Source organism: Anopheles nili, assembly GCF_943737925.1.
Source record: "Anopheles nili chromosome X unlocalized genomic scaffold, idAnoNiliSN_F5_01 X_unloc_6, whole genome shotgun sequence".
In the NCBI taxonomy this organism is placed as follows: domain Eukaryota; kingdom Metazoa; phylum Arthropoda; class Insecta; order Diptera; family Culicidae; genus Anopheles; species Anopheles nili.
The window spans coordinates 438,368-445,867 of NW_026525516.1; positions in this window are offsets into that span (position 1 = coordinate 438,368).

Below are 7,500 nucleotides of genomic sequence, written 5' to 3' on the forward strand. Positions count from 1 at the left end.
CACGGCAGAGAGCGCGCCGGAGCAGTTTCAGTCCAATCGGACGATGCGCGGGTGTTTTACAGAACATTGAAAGTTGTATGGAAGAAAACCCCTGGAGGTATGCAATATATGGGAAAACACGAAATACTCTCGGATGGAGGTGTCTGAGAAGTTTGGCGTATATGGACGAAAGTTAGCCACGGTGGTGTTCTAACATCGGTACATGGGACGCAAAACCGTCGGACACATGGTTTCGAGGCAATGTGCGAAAAACGGGAAAAAATGGTGCACGAACAAAGGGGCACGCGCTATATCTGGCAGAAGGAGAACTCTGCGAGGTGTTGAGTGTACGGACGAAAAGTAGGCATTACGGAGTTGAGCAAACGCGCCGAAGACCGCAACTCGATATCCCCAACCGGCTGGTCGGTAGAGCGATTCCCAACACCCCATAGACACCGCAATGGGTGAAAATCGGCTAAGTCCCTGAAATGGGTTTTTACCCAAAAACAGGGTGATGGAGACATTGCACGGAGTTGGCGTATATGGACGAAAGTTAGCCACGGTGGTGTTCTAACATCGGTACATGGGACGCAAAAGCGTCGGACGCATGGTTTCGAAGCGATGTGCGAAAAACGGGCCAAAATGGTGCACGAACAAAGGAGCACGCGCTATATCTGGCAGAAGGAGAACTCTGCGAGGTGTTGTGTGTACGGACGAAAAGTAGGCATTACGGAGTTGAGCAAACGCGCCGAAGACCGCAAAACGATATCTCCAACCGGCTGGTCGGTAGAGCGATTCCCAACACCCCATAGACACCGCTATGGGTGAAAATCGGCTAAGTCCCAATATGTACCTTCAGAGGGGCATATCTCGAAAACTTCTCGTCAGATCGGGGCCAAATTCACAGAGAAGACACATGTCGAGGAGTTGTTTCGGTTGAGCGATAGTGGTTTTTGGGTGAAAATGTACCCCTAAACCTTGTACAGAGAGGACCCCTTCCGTAGAGCAAAATCCTGAAGGTCGGGGTCGCGCAAGGGTCGACATGGGTCGAGGTGGACTATCATGCGAAACCACTTTTTTCGGTCCCTACGGTGCCCCTAGATGATGAAAAGTACAATCCGAGGTTGATTACGAACACTTTTGTGCACCCCCTTCCGTAGAGCAAAATCCTGAAGGTCGGGGTCGCACAAGTGTGCACCCCCTTCCGTAGAGCAAAATCCTGAAGGTCGGGGTCGCGCAAGGGTCGACATGGGTCGAGGTGGACTATCATGCGAAACCACTTTTTTCGGTCCCTACGGTGCCCCTAGATGATGAAAAGTACAATCCGAGGTTGATTACGAACACTTTTGTGCACCCCCTTCCGTAGAGCAAAATCCTGAAGGTCGGGGTTGCGCACAAGTAGACCCCCTTCCGTAGAGCAAAATCCTGAAGGTCGGGGTCGCGCAAGGGTCGACATGGGTCGAGGTGGACTATCATGCGAAACCACTTTTTTCGGTCCCTACGGTGCCCCTAGATGATGAAAAGTACAATCCGAGGTTGATTACGAACACTTTTGTGCACCCCCTTCCGTAGAGCAAAATCCTGAAGGTCGGGGTCGCGCAAGGGTCGACATGGGTCGAGGTGGACTATCATGCGAAACCACTTTTTTCGGTCCCTACGGTGCCCCTAGATGATGAAAAGTACAATCCGAGGTTGATTACGAACACTTTTGTGCACCCCCTTCCGTAGAGCAAAATCCTGAAGGTCGGGGTCGCGCAAGGGTCGACATGGGTCGAGGTGGACTATCATGCGAAACCACTTTTTTCGGTCCCTACGGTGCCCCTAGATGATGAAAAGTACAATCCGAGGTTGATTACGAACACTTTTGTGCACCCCCTTCCGTAGAGCAAAATCCTGAAGGTCGGGGTTGCGCACAAGTAGACCCCCTTCCGTAGAGCAAAATCCTGAAGGTCGGGGTCGCGCAAGGGTCGACATGGGTCGAGGTGGACTATCATGCGAAACCACTTTTTTCGGTCCCTACGGTGCCCCTAGATGATGAAAAGTACAATCCGAGGTTGATTACGAACACTTTTGTGCACCCCCTTCCGTAGAGCAAAATCCTGAAGGTCGGGGTCGCGCAAGGGTCGACATGGGTCGAGGTGGACTATCATGCGAAACCACTTTTTTCGGTCCCTACGGTGCCCCTAGATGATGAAAAGTACAATCCGAGGTTGATTACGAACACTTTTGTGCACCCCCTTCCGTAGAGCAAAATCCTGAAGGTCGGGGTCGCGCAAGGGTCGACATGGGTCGAGGTGGACTATCATGCGAAACCACTTTTTTCGGTCCCTACGGTGCCCCTAGATGATGAAAAGTACAATCCGAGGTTGATTACGAACACTTTTGTGCACCCCCTTCCGTAGAGCAAAATCCTGAAGGTCGGGGTCGCGCAAGGGTCGACATGGGTCGAGGTGGACTATCATGCGAAACCACTTTTTTCGGTCCCTACGGTGCCCCTAGATGATGAAAAGTACAATCCGAGGTTGATTACGAACACTTTTGTGCACCCCCTTCCGTAGAGCAAAATCCTGAAGGTCGGGGTCGCGCAAGGGTCGACATGGGTCGAGGTGGACTATCATGCGAAACCACTTTTTTCGGTCCCTACGGTGCCCCTAGATGATGAAAAGTGCAATCCGAGGTTGATTACGAACACTTTTGTGCACCCCCTTCCGTAGAGCAAAATCCTGAAGGTCGGGGTCGCGCAAGGGTCGACATGGGTCGAGGTGGACTATCATGCGAAACCACTTTTTTCGGTCCCTACGGTGCCCCTAGATGATGAAAAGTACAATCCGAGGTTGATTACGAACACTTTTGTGCACCCCCTTCCGTAGAGCAAAATCCTGAAGGTCGGGGTTGCGCACAAGTCGACCCCCTTCCGTAGAGCAAAATCCTGAAGGTCGGGGTCGCGCAAGGGTCGACATGGGTCGAGGTGGACTATCATGCGAAACCACTTTTTTCGGTCCCTACGGTGCCCCTAGATGATGAAAAGTACAATCCGAGGTTGATTACGAACACTTTTGTGCACCCCCTTCCGTAGAGCAAAATCCTGAAGGTCGGGGTTGCGCACAAGTAGACCCCCTTCCGTAGAGCAAAATCCTGAAGGTCGGGGTCGCGCAAGGGTCGACATGGGTCGAGGTGGACTATCATGCGAAACCACTTTTTTCGGTCCCTACGGTGCCCCTAGATGATGAAAAGTACAATCCGAGGTTGATTACGAACACTTTTGTGCACCCCCTTCCGTAGAGCAAAATCCTGAAGGTCGGGGTTGCGCACAAGTAGACCCCCTTCCGTAGAGCAAAATCCTGAAGGTCGGGGTCGCGCAAGGGTCGACATGGGTCGAGGTGGACTATCATGCGAAACCACTTTTTTCGGTCCCTACGGTGCCCCTAGATGATGAAAAGTACAATCCGAGGTTGATTACGAACACTTTTGTGCACCCCCTTCCGTAGAGCAAAATCCTGAAGGTCGGGGTTGCGCACAAGTAGACCCCCTTCCGTAGAGCAAAATCCTGAAGGTCGGGGTCGCGCAAGGGTCGACATGGGTCGAGGTGGACTATCATGCGAAACCACTTTTTTCGGTCCCTACGGTGCCCCTAGATGATGAAAAGTACAATCCGAGGTTGATTACGAACACTTTTGTGCACCCCCTTCCGTAGAGCAAAATCCTGAAGGTCGGGGTTGCGCACAAGTAGACCCCCTTCCGTAGAGCAAAATCCTGAAGGTCGGGGTCGCGCAAGGGTCGACATGGGTCGAGGTGGACTATCATGCGAAACCACTTTTTTCGGTCCCTACGGTGCCCCTAGATGATGAAAAGTACAATCCGAGGTTGATTACGAACACTTTTGTGCACCCCCTTCCGTAGAGCAAAATCCTGAAGGTCGGGGTTGCGCACAAGTAGACCCCCTTCCGTAGAGCAAAATCCTGAAGGTCGGGGTCGCGCAAGGGTCGACATGGGTCGAGGTGGACTATCATGCGAAACCACTTTTTTCGGTCCCTACGGTGCCCCTAGATGATGAAAAGTACAATCCGAGGTTGATTACGAACACTTTTGTGCACCCCCTTCCGTAGAGCAAAATCCTGAAGGTCGGGGTCGCGCAAGGGTCGACATGGGTCGAGGTGGACTATCATGCGAAACCACTTTTTTCGGTCCCTACGGTGCCCCTAGATGATGTAAAGTACAATCCGAGGTTGATTACGAACACTTTTGTGCACCCCCTTCCGTAGAGCAAAATCCTGAAGGTCGGGGTTGCGCACAAGTCGACCCCAAAAACTCCCAGAAGGAGTCGTCGGATCGTTTCGCGATGTTCTAGCGAAATGTTCAGCTCGACGGAATGCAACTTTTACCTAAAGGGGTCCAAGACCGTCAGACGCTTAGGTACGGAGATACGGGCATGGGTCGGTTTTCCCCATACAAAATACCCCATGGAAAACTGCAAAACCCCAAAACAGGTCGAAAGAGTGGTCGGATCGTTTCGTGGTGTTCTAGTGAAATGTTCCATTCGATAGGGCGCAACTTTTTGCTAAAGGTGTCCAAGACCGTCAGACCCTTACTTACGGAGATATAAGACACGTGCGTGGTTGCTCGTGCCGAGCTTCAGAAATGTTGCTCCAGAGACTAAGTCCCAGAAAACCTTCCGACCCCAAAAACTCCCAGAAGGAGTCGTCGGATCGTTTCGCGATGTTCTAGTGAAATGTTCAGCTCGACGGAATGCAACTTTTACCTAAAGGGGTCCAAGACCGTCAGACGCTTAGGTACGGAGATACGGGCAGGGGTCGGTTTTCCCCATACAAAATACCCCATGGAAAACTGCAAAACCCCAAAACAGGTCGAAGGAGTGGTCGGATCGTTTCGTGGTGTTCTAGTGAAATGTTCCATTCGATAGGGCGCAACTTTTTGCTAAAGGTGTCCAAGACCGTCAGACCCTTACTTACGGAGATATAAGACACGTGCGTGGTTGCTCGTGCCGAGCTTCAGAAATGTTGCTCCAGAGACTAAGTCCCAGAAAACCTTCCGACCCCAAAAACTCCCAGAAGGAGTCGTCGGATCGTTTCGCGATGTTCTAGTGAAATGTTCAGCTCGACGGAATGCAACTTTTACCTAAAGGGGTCCAAGACCGTCAGACGCTTAGGTACGGAGATACGGGCATGGGTCGGTTTTCCCCATACAAAATACCCCATGGAAAACTGCAAAACCCCAAAACAGGTCGAAGGAGTGGCCGGATCGTTTCGTGGTGTTCTAGTGAAATGTTCCATTCGATAGGGCGCAACTTTTTGCTAAAGGTGTCCAAGACCGTCAGACCCTTACTTACGGAGATATAAGACACGTGCGTGGTTGCCCGTGCCGAGCTTCAGAAATGTTGCTCCAGAGACTAAGTCCCAGAAAACCTTCCGACCCCAAAAACTCCCAGAAGGAGTCGTCGGATCGTTTCGCGATGTTCTAGTGAAATGTTCAGCTCGACGAAATGCAACTTTTACCTAAAGGGGTCCAAGACCGTCAGACGCTTAGGTACGGAGATACGGGCATGGGTCGGTTTTCCCCATACAAAATACCCCATGGAAAACTGCAAAACCCCAAAACAGGTCGAAGGAGTGGTCGGATCGTTTCGTGGTGTTCTAGTGAAATGTTCCATTCGATAGGGCGCAACTTTTTGCTAAAGGTGTCCAAGACCGTCAGACCCTTACTTACGGAGATATAAGACACGTGCGTGGTTGCTCGTGCCGAGCTTCAGAAATGTTGCTCCAGAGACTAAGTCCCAGAAAACCTTCCGACCCCAAAAACTCCCAGAAGGAGTCGTCGGATCGTTTCGCGATGTTCTAGTGAAATGTTCAGCTCGACGGAATGCAACTTTTACCTAAAGGGGTCCAAGACCGTCAGACGCTTAGGTACGGAGATACGGGCATGGGTCGGTTTTCCCCATACAAAATACCCCATGGAAAACTGCAAAACCCCAAAACAGGTCGAAGGAGTGGCCGGATCGTTTCGTGGTGTTCTAGTGAAATGTTCCATTCGATAGGGCGCAACTTTTTGCTAAAGGTGTCCAAGACCGTCAGACCCTTACTTACGGAGATATAAGACACGTGCGTGGTTGCCCGTGCCGAGCTTCAGAAATGTTGCTCCAGAGACTAAGTCCCAGAAAACCTTCCGACCCCAAAAACTCCCAGAAGGAGTCGTCGGATCGTTTCGCGATGTTCTAGTGAAATGTTCAGCTCGACGAAATGCAACTTTTACCTAAAGGGGTCCAAGACCGTCAGACGCTTAGGTACGGAGATACGGGCATGGGTCGGTTTTCCCCATACAAAATACCCCATGGAAAACTGCAAAACCCCAAAACAGGTCGAAGGAGTGGTCGGATCGTTTCGTGGTGTTCTAGTGAAATGTTCCATTCGATAGGGCGCAACTTTTTGCTAAAGGTGTCCAAGACCGTCAGACCCTTACTTACGGAGATATAAGACACGTGCGTGGTTGCTCGTGCCGAGCTTCAGAAATGTTGCTCCAGAGACTAAGTCCCAGAAAACCTTCCGACCCCAAAAACTCCCAGAAGGAGTCGTCGGATCGTTTCGCGATGTTCTAGTGAAATGTTCAGCTCGACGGAATGCAACTTTTACCTAAAGGGGTCCAAGACCGTCAGACGCTTAGGTACGGAGATACGGGCATGGGTCGGTTTTCCCCATACAAAATACCCCATGGAAAACTGCAAAACCCCAAAACAGGTCGAAGGAGTGGCCGGATCGTTTCGTGGTGTTCTAGTGAAATGTTCCATTCGATAGGGCGCAACTTTTTGCTAAAGGTGTCCAAGACCGTCAGACCCTTACTTACGGAGATATAAGACACGTGCGTGGTTGCCCGTGCCGAGCTTCAGAAATGTTGCTCCAGAGACTAAGTCCCAGAAAACCTTCCGACCCCAAAAACTCCCAGAAGGAGTCGTCGGATCGTTTCGCGATGTTCTAGTGAAATGTTCAGCTCGACGAAATGCAACTTTTACCTAAAGGGGTCCAAGACCGTCAGACGCTTAGGTACGGAGATACGGGCATGGGTCGGTTTTCCCCATACAAAATACCCCATGGAAAACTGCAAAACCCCAAAACAGGTCGAAGGAGTGGTCGGATCGTTTCGTGGTGTTCTAGTGAAATGTTCCATTCGATAGGGCGCAACTTTTTGCTAAAGGTGTCCAAGACCGTCAGACCCTTACTTACGGAGATATAAGACACGTGCGTGGTTGCTCGTGCCGAGCTTCAGAAATGTTGCTCCAGAGACTAAGTCCCAGAAAACCTTCCGACCCCAAAAACTCCCAGAAGGAGTCGTCGGATCATTTCGCGATGTTCTAGTGAAATGTTCAGCTCGACGAAATGCAACTTTTACCTAAAGGGGTCCAAGACCGTCAGACGCTTAGGTACGGAGATACGAGCATGGGTCAGTTTTCCCCATACAAAATACCCCATGGAAAACTGCAAAACCCCAAAACAGGTCGAAGGAGTGGTCGGA